This window comes from Capricornis sumatraensis, chromosome 16 (assembly GCF_032405125.1).
Source record: "Capricornis sumatraensis isolate serow.1 chromosome 16, serow.2, whole genome shotgun sequence".
Classification (NCBI taxonomy): Eukaryota; Metazoa; Chordata; class Mammalia; order Artiodactyla; family Bovidae; genus Capricornis; species Capricornis sumatraensis.
In genome coordinates this window covers 81,976,886-81,993,343 of record NC_091084.1, presented here as the reverse complement: position 1 = coordinate 81,993,343, position 16,458 = coordinate 81,976,886, and positions in this window count along the sequence as shown.

The window sequence follows — 16,458 nt, the reverse complement described above, 5'->3', positions numbered from 1 at the left end:
GATGAACTTATTTACAAAACAGAAACAGACTCACAGGCTTAGAGAAAGAATTTATGGTTACTGTGGGGAGGCAGGGGGAGAGGGATAGGGAATTTGGGATTGACAGGTACACACTGCTATATTTAAAATGGATAACCAACAAGGCCCTACTGTACAACATAGGTGGAGAAGGTGATGGCACCCCACTTTAGGACTCTTGCCTGGAAAATCCCATGGGTGGAGGAGCCTGGTGGACTGCAGTCTATGGGGTCGACAAGAGTCAGACACAACTGAGCGACTTCACTTTCATTGCAGAAGGAAATGGCAACCCACTCCAGTGTTCTTGCCTGGAGAATCCCAGGGATGGCAGAGCCTGGTGGGCTGCCGTCTATGGGGTCGCACAGAGTCGGACACGACTGAAGCGACTTAGCAGCAGCAGCAGCAGCACAACATGGGGAACTCTGCTTAATGTTATGTAACACGCTAAATGAGAAAAGAATTTGATAAAAAAGAGATACATGTGTATGTCTAATCATTTTGTTGTACAACTGAAACTAACATAATCAGTTCAGTTCAGTTCAGTTGCTCAGGCGTGTCTGACTCTTTGTGACCCCATGGACTGCAGCATGCCAGGCCTCCCTGTCCATCACCAACTCCCGCAGCCTACCCAGACTAATGTCCATTGAGTCGGTGATGCCATACAACCATCTCATCTTCTGTCATCCCCTTCTGCTCCTGCCCTCAATCTTTCCCAGCATCAGGGTCTTTGCAAATGAGTCAGTTCTTCGCATCAGGTGGCCAGAGTATTGGAGTTTCAGCTTCAGCATCAGTACTCCAATGAATATTCAGGACTGACCTCCTTTAGGATGGACTGGTTGGATCTCCTTGCAGTCCAATCAATTATACTCCAAAATAAAACAAAAAGTTAAAAAAAAAACTAAAAGCGGGAGGTCAGCATGTATGTGATTTTAGAGCAGGGGCGCTTGCAACCAAGCACGCTTCTTGGTAGATCACTGTTAGGCATGATGAACAGATACCTTGGTGAATGATTCTAGTGATTTTATGAGTATGGAAAGATGCAAGAATTGGGGTTCATAGAAGTTTTCCCTGAAAATGTCTAACTTTCTGAAGACCTGTTCTGCCAGCTTTCCTAGAGCGTGAGTGCCTCATTCTTGATCTCCACCCTGAAATCTTTTCAAGGGGTGTGTTTAAGATCAGCAACTGCAGTGGCTAATGCCCATCCTTTAGAACCAGACAGCAAGTGACAGCTTTTAGTTGAGATTTCTGAAAGCTGAGCTTTCTTAATCCCCCTCCTCCAGTCCACATGTAAGAAAGAGATTCTCTGTTTGGCTGTGGAAGCTTAATCTATGTGGTCCATGAAAGCAATATAGAGAGAGGAGAGGGTGGGTGCACCCGGACCAGAGAGAGGGACTCGGTTTACCAGGGACAGAAGTTGGGGAGGCTCTGTGTAGGGAGGAGACTGGGCTCTCACTTGGCAGCAGTACATTATTTCAAGATATCTGAATCCTCTGTAACATGACTAAGGGTCTTGCGGGAGTCTCATTGGTGAGGCCACCAGACAATTCACCTCTGAGTCTCTCTGGGAAGGTTGTCCTAACACTGCCAGAGGAAGAGCACCTACTTGAAGGGAAAAAGAAGGAAAGAGAATGATACCAGCTTAAGACTGGGGACCACCACGGTCCTTAACACCACACCACAGCTTTCTTAACACATCAGAATAAAAGCTCTGCTTTTTATACTTGAGCACCAGCTAAAGCATCGCCCCCAGAAAGGCCCTGAAGTCAGCAAGGGAAGAGGGGCTTGGGGACCTGCAGTAGGGAGAGTCAGAACTGGCTCCTCCCCGTGACACTATGGTAGAAATTAGTCTGTTATAATAGCTCTTTCTGCCCAGACCATGAATTCTGAAGGCACTTGTTCTGGGGTTCCAGGCAGCTCTGTGAGACTTCCCTGGTGGTCCACTGTCTATGAATCTGCCTTCCAATACAGCGGGCAAGGGTTCAATCCCTGGTCAGGGAAATAGGATCCCATGTGCCAAGGGGCCACAGCAGCTAGAGAGGCACCTGTGCGTGGCAACAGAGAGTCCAAGAGCCGTGATCAAGGCCTGACATCGGCCAAAATAAGCAAATGAAATGCATATTGTTTTAAAAAGCAGTCTGTGTGGAGTCTAATAATTCTCAAGTAATGCCAATGGTGCTATTTTGAGGACCAGATTTTAAGGGACTAAAAATACCTGTGTGCATGTGCAATTGAGATAAATCATGGGCCAAAACTCCAGGAGATGGTGAAGGACAGGGAAGCCTGGCGTGCTGTGGTCCATGGGGTTGCAAAGAGTCGGTCACAACTGAGCAACTAAATAGCAGCCTGGACCAAAAGGTATGAAAAGACCAAAAACACTCAGTTGCTGCTTCTGAAGTGTGCTGTGTTCTAAGTCGCTCGGTCGCGTCCAACTCTTTGCGTCCCTGTGGACCACAGCCCACCAGGCTCCTCTGTCCTTGGGGATTCTCCAGGCAAGAATACTGGAGTGGGTTGCCATGCCCTCCTCCAGGGGATCTTCCTGAGCCAGGGATGAAATCCGTGTCTCTTATATCTCCTGCACTGGCAGGCATGTTCTTTACCCCTAGAGCCAGGAGTGAAAAAAAAAAAAAAAGACCAGGGTGTTGGGAGGCAAAGCAGGGTCCTGAGCATGCCCCTTCATACAACAAAACCAAAGAGTTGGGCAAGACCACCTAAGCCACTCCTGCCACCCAACCCCTGCACACAACTCTGCCCTCACCCACTATAAAAAACCAGCTCTCACACAAAAGCCACCCAATATAAAAACCAAGCTCTCTTGACTACTCAAGAAATTAAATCTCAATCATGTATGTGTGTATGTGTGTGTGTGAGTTGGGGCCTTAACCTCCAATTGCAGAGCCAAATTTCAAGCTTAGACGGACCAGCAGAAGCAGGTTCTTGACCAGGTGATCACCCTCGTGCAGGTGCTGTTTGCTGCCGGCTCTGGTGCTCAGGCTATAGCAGGGCTGGGGCAGGAAGCTCTCCCCCTAACCCATCCCAACCAGGAGGAACAGCTTGGCACACCAGCAACCAGACTCTCCCCTGAGACAACAGTCTGGCCTGCACAGAACTGGGCATCCTGAAGGGAGGTGCCACGGTCACGAGGACCAGCAGAAACGTGCGCTGTGCCCCCCTGCCCTCAGCTGCATCCTCAATAGATCCCCACAACCCAGATAATCACGAAGGTGTGATCACTCCCACTCACCTAGAGCCAGACATCCTGGAATGCGAAGTCAGGTGGGCCTTAGGAAGCATCACTACAAACAAAGCTAGTGGAGGCAATGGAATTTCAGTTGAGCTATTTCAAATTCTAAAAGATGATGCTGTGAAAGTGCTGCACTCAATAGGCCAGCAAATTTGGAAAACTCAGCAGTGGCCACAAGAACTGGAAAATGTCAGTTTTCATTCCAATCCCAAAGAAAGGTAATGTCAAAGAATGCTCACACGACCACACAATTGCACTCATCTCACAAGCTAGTAAAGTAATGCTCAAAATTCTCCAAGCCAGGCTTCAGCAATATGTGAACTGTGAACTTCCTGATGTTCAAGCTGGTTTCAGAAAAGGCAGAGGAATTAGAGATCAAATTGCCAACATCCTCTGCATCATGGAAAAAGCAAGAGAGTTCCAGAAAAACATCTATTTCTGCTTTATTGACTATGCCAAAGCCTTTGACTGTGTGGATCACAATAAACTGCGGAAAATTCTGGAAGAGATGGGAATACCAGAGCACCTGACCTGCCTCTTGAGAAACCTATCTGCAGGTCAGGAAGCAACAGTTAGAACTGGACATGGAACAACAGACTGGTTCCAAATAGGAAAAGGAGTACGTCAAGGCTGTATATTGTCACCCTGCTTATTTAACTTATATGCAGAGTACATCTCAAGAAGCGTGGGACTGTAAGAAACAGAAGCTGGAATCAAGATTTCCAGGAGAAATATCAATAACCTCAGATATGCAGATGACACCACCCTTATGGCAGAAAGTGAAGAAGAACTAAAGAGTCTCTTGATGAAAGTGAAAGAAGAGAGTGAAAAAGTTGGCTTAAAGCTCAGCATTCAGAAAAATAAGATCATGGCATCTGGTCCCATCACTTCATGGCAGATTGATGGGGAAAGAGTGTCAGACTTTATTTTGGGGGGCTCCAAAATCACTGCAGATGGTGATTGCAGCCATGAAATTAAAAGATGCTTACTCCTTGGAAGGAAAGTTATGACCAACCTAGATGGCATATTCAAAAGCAGAGACATTACTTTTCCAACAAAGGTCCATCTAGTCAAGGCTATGGTTTTTCCAGTGGTCATGTATGGATGTGAGAGTTGGACTGTGAAGAAGGCTGAGCGCCAAAGAATTGATGCTTTTGAACTGTGGTGTTGGAGAAGACTCTTGAGGGTCCCTTGGATTGCAGAGAGGTCCAACCAGTCCATCCTAAAGGAGATCAGTGCTGGGTGTTCATTGGAGGGACTGATGTTGAAGCTGAAACTCCAATACTTTGGCCACCTGATGTGGAGAGCTGACTCATTTGAAAAGACCCTGATGCTGGAAAGATTGAGGGCAGGAGGAGAAGGGGACAACAGAGGATGAGATGGCTGGATGGCATCACCAGCTCAATGGACATGGGTTTGGGTGGACTCTGGGAGTTGGTGATGGACAGGGAGGCCTGGCGTGCTGCAGTTCATGGGGTCACAAAGAGTTGGACACGACTGAGCAACTGAACTGAACTGAAGACTATTAAAAAATATAGAATTCATGAAGGCTGATCTTATCTTTTATCTCAGGGTAGTTCACAAGAAAGTTACATAAATATAAGATGCAGAGATGCAAGTCAAATCTGGGAGGTCAGAATACCCATCATTAAAAAGTCTGCAAATAATAAATGCTGGAGAGGGTGTGGAGAAGAGGGAACCCTCCTGCACTGTTGGTGGGACGGGAAATGTAATTGGTGCAGCTCCTCTGGACAACAGTATGGAGATTCCTCATAAAACTGAGAACAGAGTTGCCATTTGACCCAATGGGTGATTTGGTGGCTCAGACAGTAAAGCATCTGCCTGCAATGCGGGAGACCTGAGTTCCATCCCTGGGTGGGGAAGATCCCCTGGAGAAGGAAATGGCAACCCACTCCAGTAGTCTTGCCTGGAGAATCCCATGGACAGAGGAGCCTGGAATCCCATGGACAGAGGAGCCTGGTGGGCTACAGTCCACGGGGTTGCAAAGAGTCTGACACGACTGAGTGACTTCACTCTCACTTTCAATTTCATTTGACCCAACAATCTCACTCCTGAGCATACACCCAAACAAAATTATCATTCGGAAAGATACATGCTCTCCTGTGCTCATAGCAGCACCATTTACATAGTTAAGACACAGACAACCTAAATGTCCACCAAGAGATGAATGCGGAGAAATGACGTGGGGAATATACATGTAATGGAACATCACTCAGTCATAAAGAGGAATGAAAGAGCCATTTGCAGCAGCGCGGATGGACCTCGAAACCATCATGAGAAGCAGTCAGGCAGGAAGAGAAAGACACACACAGTGAACATCACTTACCTGTGGAGCCTGAAACACGACACAAATGGACTCAGCTATGAACTAGGACTCACCCACATCGAGAACAGACTTTCGCTTGCTAGGAGGAGGAGGAGAGGGAAGGACTGGGAGTTTGAGATTAGCAGAGGCAACCTACTTTATACAGAATGAATGGACAAGACCTTACTATACAGCACATGGAAAGACAGTCAACATGCTGTGATAAACCACAAGATAAAAGCATAGGAAAAGGCATATTTATGTACATATATCAATCATTCTGCTGTACGGCAGAAATTAACACAACACTGTAAATCATCTATACTCCAATAACCTTCCAAATAAATCTGTGGGGTGTGATAGTAATGAGTTTCCTGAAACGTATAGGATTCGGAGCACCCTCCAGGGATGCCCACTCAAGCCAACAGCCAAGCATTGGGCCTCATAAACAAAAGGTAGATTGAAAGCAATTGAGACTGAGATTCTTCCTGACATTGGACAGACTCACTGTGAGCTGGCAGAAGAGAGCAACAGGCAGTGCCTTCGGGGAGAAACTCAGAATCTTTGACCCAATTATTCCCAGAAGAGGAAATTCATCCAAAGAAAACAATTCAAAAACGAAAAGGGCTCTCAGCAGATTTTGGCAAAGCTGCACAGACATAGCAAGAGCGGAACAAAATCCCAGGGTCCAGCAATAGGGAGGAATGTCCACTGTGGTGCGACTCCATGATATTACGTAGCTCCTGCACATACAGACACGCGGGAAAGGGACAGAATACAGTGAGAAAACGTGGGGCATTAAGGAAGGACACCTGCAGAGTCCTTGGCGGCGAGTAAGTTAGGCTGGAGAGATATTGGACTGAACTGATTAGTCTCTTCATAACAGGGGAGAGACATACAGAGGGGAGGGGGCCACATGGGGGCCACAGGGAGAACAGAGAGAGCTCCGCGGAGAGACGCAGAGACTGGAACGAGGCATCGACCCACCCAGGAACACTGAGGGCTGGTGGCAGCCAGGTGCTTGGAAGAGGCAAGGAAGGCTTCTCCCCTAAAGCTTTCAGAGGAAGTATCACCCTGCCCACACCTTGATTTTGGCCTGTTAGAGTCCAGAACTGTGAGAAAATAAAGGTGTTTGAATCTACCCAATTTTTGGTACTTGTGAGCCAAATGTTTGTGGCCCTGGAGAGTCAAGTGTGGTGGGGAAGTGCACGGCCTCCAGAGCCAGACTGCTTCACCTGAAACTCACGGGGCTTTGGGGTTTGGGCAAGCTGTGGGGCTTTGGACAATTTACTTTCTCTCTCTCTGAGATGTAAAGAAGGCTGAGAGCTGAAGAACTGACGCTTTCGAACTGTGGTGTTGGAGAAGACTCTTGAGAGTCCCCTGGACTGCAAGGAGATCCAACCAGTCCATCCTAAAGGAGCTCAGTCCTGGGTGTTCACTGGAAGGACTGATGCTGAAGCTGAAACTCCAATACTTTGGTCAGCTGATGCGAAGAGCCAACTCATTGGAAAAGACCCTGATGCTGGGAAAGGTTGAAGGCAGGAGAAGGCGATGACAGAGGATGAGATGGCTGGACAGCATCATCGACTCGATGGACATGGGTTTGAGCAAGCTTCGGGAGATCGTGAAGGACCGGGAAGCCTAGCGTGCTGCCGTTCATGGGGTCGCAAAGAGTCGGACCCGACTGAGCGGCTGAATGACATATAAGAGATAGCATACAGTATGTCTTTCTCTGTCTGACTTGTTTCACTGAGCGTAATACCCTCCAATTCCATCTGCCTTTTTAAAGTTTCTTTTTTAAAGTCTTTGTTGAATTTGTTACAATATTGCTTCTGCTTTATATTTTGGATTTTTTGGCCCAGAGGCACATGGGATCCTAGCTCCCCAACCAGGGATCCAAGCTGCAGCCCCTGCGTTGGCAGGAGGAATCCCAGACACTGAACCATCAGGGAAGGCCCTCCGTCCGTGTTGTAACTAGCAAGATCCCTCTGTTTATGGCTGAATGTTGTTCCACGTCTGTTGCACTCTTGTTAAAGTTGTTGCCCTTATCCTACCACACTGTGAGCTCCTTGAGGTCAACAAGCTGTCCTGTTCTTCTGCTTCCTGCAGAGCCACACCACCAGCAACTAACACACCAAGCAGACATATGCAAGAAGGTGCTTAGCAACAAAGGAGCAGGTGGTGGAGAGGAAGGAAGCCCGTCCTCCAAGGCTCTCGAGTCTGTGGAGTGAGGTCCGTGTAGTGTTTCTGGAAACAGTTGGTTCAGATGCGAACATTTTTAAATAGGTCCTTTTGATGCAGAATTTCATTCACAGTTCTCTTGAAATCTCAGGTCTGGCCAAAGCAGACCTTCTGCCCACGAGGCAATAATCAGCCAGAGCTCAGCAAGCTGCTGCCCCTCGGGTGGGTCACGTGTTGTCTTGAACACCATGGAGTGGAGGTGAGCCCACCACACTCACACCACTGCTTAGTAATTCATCCCCTGTCCGCCACCAGGAGGAATGTGAGTTTCCTTCACTCGTGCCCTGGGGGAAAGTCTGCCGTGAGTCCAGTGGAGCTTTCTAAACCCACCTGCCTCCGCCCACCGCTTTGAATGTCCTGCCCCTGCTCAGCTTCCTCCTGGTAAAGACATTTTCGCAAGGCATTACAGATTCCTGTTTGACTGTTTGCTCACTAGACAAGGGCAGTTTGCCCTTTCCCTTGCTTTTCTTTTCGAAATATCACCCTTAACCATAGCAAAGGGCAAGTTTACGTGGTAGAAAAAGAGAAAGCAAGAGAGTTTATTCCAGAAGAGCAGAGGAACTGAGGCCTCCCAGGTGGCTCAGTAAGAAAGAATCCGCCTGCCAACACAGAAGATGCAAGAGACGTGGGTTCAATCCCTGGGTCGGGAAGATCCCCTGATGAAAGAAATGGAAACCCACTCCCAGTATTCTTCCCTGGGAAATCCCATGGATAGAGGAGCCTGGGAGGTTACAGTCCACGGGGTCGCAATGACTGAGCGACTGACTGCGCATACAGGGAGGGATTTCAGGAGAAACAAACTGGTTAAAACAGAGACAACCCAGAGGAAGAAAGGGGAAAGTTAGGAGGGGCTGCTCTGAATAGACATTCACTGGAGAAAAGGAGAGTTGGAAGCAGTGGAGGCCCTAACTGGCTGCTGCTGCTAAGTCGCTTCAGTCGTGTCTGACTCTGTGCGACCCCATAGACGGCAGCCCATCAGGCTCCCCCATCCCTGGGATTCTCCAGGCAAGAACACTGGAGTGGGTTGCCATTTCCTTCTCCAATGCATGAAAGTGAAAAGTGAAAGTGAAGCCGCTCAGTCGTGTCCAGCTCTCTGCGACCGCATGGACTGCAGCCCACCAGGCTCCTCCATTCACAGGATTTTCCAGGCAAGAGCACTGGAGGGGGTCGCCAGTGCCTTCTCCGTAACTGGCTGCAGACCAGGGCAGCCTGCTGTTGCTGGATGAGAGAGCAAATCCTCCTTGTCCCTGCTGATCCACGCAAGCTGCAGTGACGAGCAAGGGCCTGAATGCCCTCCCTTCATGGCTTCCCAACTCCAGCTTTGAGTAAGCATTCTTTAATTCATCTTCACACTCCTGAGGTGTCAGGGGACCTACATTGACCGCATAATGCCTGCATTTCTGATCTGGAGCAATTAGTCCAGCTCAGACCTACTGAGGACTCCCCTAGTGACTCAGACGGTAAAGAATCTGTCTGCAATGTGGGAGACTCGGGTTTGATCTGTGGGTGGGGAAGATCCCCTGGAGAAGAGAATGGCTACCCACTCCAGCATTCTTGCCTGGAGAATTCCACGGTCGGAGGAGCCTGGTGGGCTACAGTCCGTGGGGTCACGAAGAGTCAGACATGACTGAGCATGCACGCACTGAAGAAAGACCTACTGAGTTTGTGGCTCAGGGGTTGATGCCCAGCTCTCCAAGAGAACAGATTGCAAAACCAGGTTTTACAGGAAAACATGTTTTATTTGTCCTGAATCAGGGTCAGACAAGGCCCAGCTCACCAGATTCTGCAGACTCACTGTGCATCAGTGAAATGCCTTTCACTTGGAAAATGCCTACGAAGGCTGGAAAGCTGCATACACATGCCTCATGCAATCTGGGCCAAGTGTGGCCCCAAACACGCTCGGCCAAAAGAAAGGGAGCCTTCATGTGTGGTGACCTGAGATTCTCAGGAGAAGCGGAGCGAGGGGGGTGTGCATAGAACCTCTGCAGAGGTTGCGATGCTGTGAATCGTTGCCCAGGCCAGACTCGTGGCGCTGCAATCATACGGGAACCACAGGCAGTTTATCCTTAATCCCTCATCTCTCTCCTCCTCGTCTCTTCAGGCTTCTCTCAAGGATCTCAGGGTCTTTATGCCGCCCATTCTGCTAAGCGTGTGCAAAGTTACAAATTCCTCCTGGAACCCTCACATTCCCTCAGAATAGCTTATCTGGGGATAATGAAAGGAACGTTGATATAAAAAATAGTAATAAAGTTCTAACCTTTCAAATGCATGAGTGTTGACTTTCCCAGTGGTCCAGTGCCTAAGACTCCAGGATCCCAAAGCAGAGGGCTCAGGTTCAATCCCTGGTTGGAGAGCGAGAGCCCACAGGACACAACTGATAGACTCCGCATGCTGCAGCTAAAGGCCCTGCAGGCGGCGAAGAACAGCATGACCAGGTGAAGCATAAAATTAATGTGTGAGTCGCGAGTGAAATGAGGGCAGTGACGTGACTGGCCGAAGGGGAAAACCTCAGGGAAAAAAGCTGTCGCTCGCCAGTGGAATCCCCTTTATGGATCTGGAGACCTGCTAAATGGTCCCAGGGAAGGACGTGATGGCACAGGGTGGTTCTGAGTCTCCCTTCTCCCGGCTCTTCTCATTTCACTAATGTTCCTTGGTCCTTTATAAAGCTTCAGCCAAAATGCTTGCATTAGGTGGTATCTAGATGCTGAGGACACGGGAGAAATCCAAGAGTGAAAACAAACCAAAAAAATCCTGAGTTCATGAAGGTGGAGATGCGACCTTTCTGTGCGGAAGTGTGAAACTCAACCTCTGATGCAGTCCATGGGGCCAGAACCCCCTGGGTCGCGTCCATTCGCCTTACCCTCATAATATCCCTGGAAGGAGATGCCAATATTCAGTGGTTATGAACAAAGGAACAGAGGCCTAGAAAGGATGAGCAAAGACTGGCAAATAGGACAGCCAAGGCTTACCTGATTCCCATTTATCTGACTCTGAAATATTCCCCTCTATTTCAGATGAGATTTCAAGTCAGTGGTGATTTTTACAGGTTCTCAAGTCAAACCAGTGTGCAAACTTATGTCCAATGTTAGCTTTGGTTATTGTCTCAGATATTAGGGAAGCTACACTGATATGGTAGGGCTTCCCTGGCAAGTGCTAGCGGTAAAGAACCCACCTGCCAATGAAGGAGACGTAACAGAAGCTGGTTTGATCCCTGGGTCGGGAAGTTCCCCTGGAGGAGGGCATGGCAACCCATTCCAGTGTTCTTGTCTGGAGAGTCCCATGGACAGAGGAGCCTAGCGGGCTATAGTCCACAGGATCGCAGAGTCGGACAGGACTGACGCGATTCAGCACACGGTGCATACTGGCATGGTATTTATCTAAATAATGTGCCAAATCATATACCAGCATTTCCCAAACAACATCTGTATGGACATCAGCTACGATCAATATTCTCTGGACTAAGGGGGTCGTGGGAGGAGACTTTAGAATCATTGGTGCTCAGTTGCTCCTCATTCAATGCCTGCTAATAGCCAGAGTCGGTGCCAGGTGCTAAGGAGGTAGCATTTTATTTTCTATAAATAGCCATTAAAAAATAATTCTAAAACTAGATCTGAGACCACAAAGAGTTACTTCCTCTCTCCAGAGATCTGTTTCTGTATATTATGAAATGTGTGGGTCAGATGATGTGCACGCTTTTTCCAGGACTAGCGTTCAATAATTCTGTCTTTTAAGGACTGATTCTGCCACTTATTGATCATGGGAGTTAGGCCAAATCACTCTTCATCTTCATCATCTAGCGTCTTCATCTCAAAGATGGTAACGCTGTCATTTTCTTCCCGCTCAGAGCTCGAGAGTTATGGTAGGGGTCGACAGGAATGGCCTGTGAAAACTGCCCCAGGGCCGAAGAAAACATCTTGCTTCTCCAACCTAAGTGTCCAACAACAAATGGGTGGCTAAAGCGGATTAGCATTTCTCAGGCATAAAGTTTGGAATGTTTATCAGCCATAAAGAAAGTATGAGGCAGCGTTATTTGTGGCAACACAGGTAGACCTAGAGACGATTACACAAAATGAAGTCAGACAGAGACAGGCAAATATCGTGTGCTAGCTCTCACATGTCGAATTCATATAAGGTGTGTCTAAACTTTCATCCCTGGATATCCCTGTGCTGCCTTGGTGAGTGAATGTTGGCATTTTGGTGGGAAGGAGAGAAAGTTGAGCACTGAAGAACTGATGCTTTTGATCTGTGGTGTTGGAGAAGACTCTTGAGAGTCCCTTGGACTGCAAGGAGATCCAACCAGTCCATCCTAAAGGACATCAGTCCTGAAGGACTGATGCTGAAACTCCAATACTTTGGCCACCTGATGCAAAGAACTGACTCATTTGAAAAGACCCTGATTGATGCTGGGAAAGATTGAAGACGGGAGGAGAAGGGGACAACAGAGGGTGAGATGGTTGGATGGCATCACGGACTCAATGGACATGAGTTTGAGCAAGCTCCAGGAGTTGGTGATGGACAGGGAGGCCTGACGTGCTGCCGTCCACGGGGTCACAGAGAGTCAGATATGATTGGGCGACTGAACCAAACTGAGCTAGAGAGCCTGAAATTTCTGACGGACAGGATCCTGCCCTCCCAGCTTCCATATGTTGGGATCTGACGGGAATCCTGAGCTATCACCCAACATGGTAAATATCCCGCCCTCTCCTGCCCCACCTCCCCTCCCCACCCCCTCCCGGTGTTTAAAAGTCAGTGACAATGAAAGAAATGGCCCAGTGGATTCCATTCTGAAAGCCCTGAATGCTCCTCCGTGCCATGGGCACCACCGACCAGCAGAGGGCAGTGCAGACAGCAAGCGACACCACACGGCAGGCTGTGGTGAGCCGGAGACATTCTCATCTTCCAACTCGGAACAGAAGCCACAGTGCTCGCCGTCACCTCCTGCAAAGTTGTTTTTTTTTTTTTTTTTCAGCCATGCGAGTGGAGACAGAGTGTGGAAAACTTTACATCCACTCTGAACTGCTTGGCAGCACAGTGACCCATCACTTGTGTTACTGTTCCCGTTGATAAGTGCTTTAAAATAAAGTTTATTTATTTTATAGCTTGCTTTTCACTGTGAAAATTTGTTCATTTGTTCATTTCACACAGTGGACATTTCTCCATTCCTTCGGAACAGGACGCAGCAAGAGCGAGAGGAAGTCCCTCCGAAGACTAGGTAAGGATTTGCGTGTAGACCACTGCATCTGGTCACATCGCTTCACAGCAAACAGACGGGGAAACAGTGACAATTTGGGGGGGCTCCAAAATCACTGCAGATGGTGACTGCAGCCATGAAATTACAAGACGCTTACTCCTTGGAAGGAAAGTTATGACCAACCTAGACAGCATATTAAAAAGCAGAGACATTACTTTGCCAACAAAGGTCCATCTAGTCAAGACTATGATTTTTCCAGTGGTCATGTATGGATGTGAGAGCTGGACTGTGAAGAAAGCTGAGTGCCGAAGAATTGATGCTTTTGAACTGTGGTGTTGGAGAAGACTCTTGAGAGTCCCTTGGACTGCAAGGAGATCCAACCAGTCCATCCTAAAGGAGATCAATGCTGGGTGTTCATTGGAAGGACTGATGTTGAAGCTGAAACTCCAATACTTTGGCCACCTCATGCGAAGAGTTGACTCATTGGAAAAGACACTGATGCTGGGAAAGATTGAGGGCGGGAGGAGAAGGGGACGACAGAGGATGAGATGGTTGGATGGCATCACCGACTCAATGGACTTGAGTTTGAGTGAACTCTGGGAGTTGGTGGTGTACAGGGAGGCCTGGCGTGCTGCGGTTCATGAGGCCACAAAGAGTCGGACACGACTGAGCGGCTGAACTGAACTGAACTGAACTCTGTCTTGCCCACAGCCTCTCTCTGGCTCTTCTTGCTTCCTCTGTTTTTATTTATTTTTTTTAATATTTGTTTATCTGCCTGTGCCAGATCTTCATTGCACCACGAGAGCTCTTACTTGCCACATGTGGGATTCATTTCCTTGGACAAAGGATGGAACTGGGACCTCTTCACTGGGAGGGTGGAGTTTTAGCCACTGGACCAGCAGGGAAGTCCCCCCTTGGCAAGTAATTAATCACAGGCTCTTTAACTATGTGAGTTACTGGGAAATGTAATATCTCACCATTGTTTTAGTAAAAAATTAAAAAAAGAGAAAAGTATTTTTGCCACAATTAAAAGAGAGAAAATCATGTGCACACAGATCATTGTCTCTGTCATAACCTGTCATTTTTTTGGTTACCAAACCATTTCATTTTTCTTCTGACTCATAGAACACACCGTCTTCTTCCCAGAAGAGATAAATGAAAGTTCCTTCCAACCAATACTTACTGATCACAGTTGAAGCATCCCAGGGGTACACAGCGATCTATCTGGCCCAGAGGCCCTGGGGCCCAGGTTCCACCTGCAGGGATGTTTTTAATCTCATCTTGGCTTAAGTACAGCTTGCATACCATCTTGTTCCCAAGATGTTATTTGTTCAAGGAAATCAACGTACTCTGCTTATGCTGTTTTTATATGTATCCACAGTGCTTAGAGGGTTCTTAAATTACATTAAGCAAATATTTCTTTTAATTACATGTTTTTCATTAGAGAAGATCTATTGAACATCAGCTGTGTGAGAAACACTGGCTAGGAGCTCTAGAAACACAAGTAAGCAAGTTGAGTGTCTTCCATATTTATTTATGTTGTCGTGTAGTGGCTAAGTCGTGTCCAACTCTTTGTGACCCAAAGAGTGTAGCCCACCAGACTCTCCTATCCATGGGATTTCTCAGGCAAGAATCCTGAGTGGGTTGCCACGTCCTTCTCCAGGAGATCTCCAAGGGATCTTCCTGACCCAGGCATCGAACCTGCATCTCCTGCATTGGCAGGCAGGTTCTTCGTCAGTGAGCCACTGGAGAGGCTCGTTTACCTATATGTCCATTAATTACATGGCAGTCCCGGGTCTGTGCTGCTTGCTTTTTAATTTTGTTTTGGTTACACCATGCCTCTTGCAGAATCTTTGTTCCCCAAGCAGGGACTGAACCCAGGCCGCAGCAACGAAAGCAGCGAATCCTAACCCCTGGGCCTCAGGGAACTGCTCCCCAACCCTCAGGTCCTCATCTGACATCCCTGCTTTCCCTGGAGAAATTTCCAAGGGCACACAGTTCCTCAGGCGCCATCCACAGAGCACGTCCATCTGCTTCAGGTTTGGCAGACGTTCTGTGTAAGTAGGCGTCCTGGTCCACATGGGAATGCATGGGAAAGCCTGGATCTGATACAGCAGAAGGCATGGGAGAGGAGAAGGTCCAGGGTGAGCTCCTGGGTACCCAGGCGTTCACAGCTCTCAGGCTGGTCACTCGGGGTCCAGGTCTCGGGATTCCCATCAAATCCCAGCCGACAGCAGCTGCGGAAGGTCTGAACCCTGTACATGTTGGATCTCAGGCTCCTCCCATCCCCACCAAAATGCCAAAATTCACTCAGCAAAGCAGCCCCAGTGACATCCAGGGATGAAAATTTAGACGTCTCTTATACAAATTCTCATATAAATTCTGTGTATAAGAGATAACATATGATATTGACTTTCTTTCCCCTCTGGGATTTCTCCAATGTTCTCAGCATCTGGATACCATCTAAGGCAAGCCTTTTGGCTGAAGCTTTATTCTAGAAAAGGATCAAGAAACTTTAGGGCAATGAGAAGAGCTGGGAGAAGGGAGACTCAGGATCACCCTGCGTAATGGTCCAGGCCCCCAGCAACACCATTTCCTTCTCTGGGACCATTAAGTGGGGCTCCAGATTCATAAAGGGGATTCCGCTGGCCAGGGCAGCTTCTCTTCTTGACGTTTTCCGCCTCTGCTGATCATTTCGCTGCCCTTATTTCCACTCACGACTCATGCATTTGTTTTCTTCACTCAGTCAGTCAGCCATTCATTTGGTTGTGTGGTTCTTCACTGCAGCTTTCGGGGTCTTTAGTTGCAGCCTGCGGGATCTTCCAGTTGTGGCGGGGGGATCTCATTCTCTGACCAGGGATTGAAACTGGGCCCCTGCATTGGGAGCACCTTGCAAACCATCTCTAAGGGAATGATCAGCCTTTGGATGGGGTGTGTTAATCTCTATTCACAGGTGGGTAGGGACAACTGTCTCTCCAAGAGCTGAACAAAGGCACTTTCCTGTCGAGCAGAGGGGCAGGGTCCTCCAGGGAGGCCATTAAGCATGATTATAATAATAAAACAATGGAAATCAAGTCGAAGAAACAATTTTGAATATGGAGTCAGAATTGTCTTCCTCCCTGCAACATTCCTTGAAGAAGGAAATGGCAACCCACTCCAGTACTCTTGCCTGGAAAATCCCTTGGATGGAGGAGGCTGGTAGGCTACAGTCCATGGGGTCGCGAAGAGTTGGACACGACTGAGCGACTTAGCAGCAGTAGCAGTCTTAGTTAGGTACAAGACCACCAGGGAAGTCCATACTCATGCATTTGAGAGGATAGTCTTCTTTTTACCATATTCCTTTCATTATCCCCAGACAAGCTATTCTGAGGGAATGTGAGGGTTCCGGGAGGAATTTGTAACTTTGCACACACTTAACAGAATGGGCAGCAAAAAGAGCCT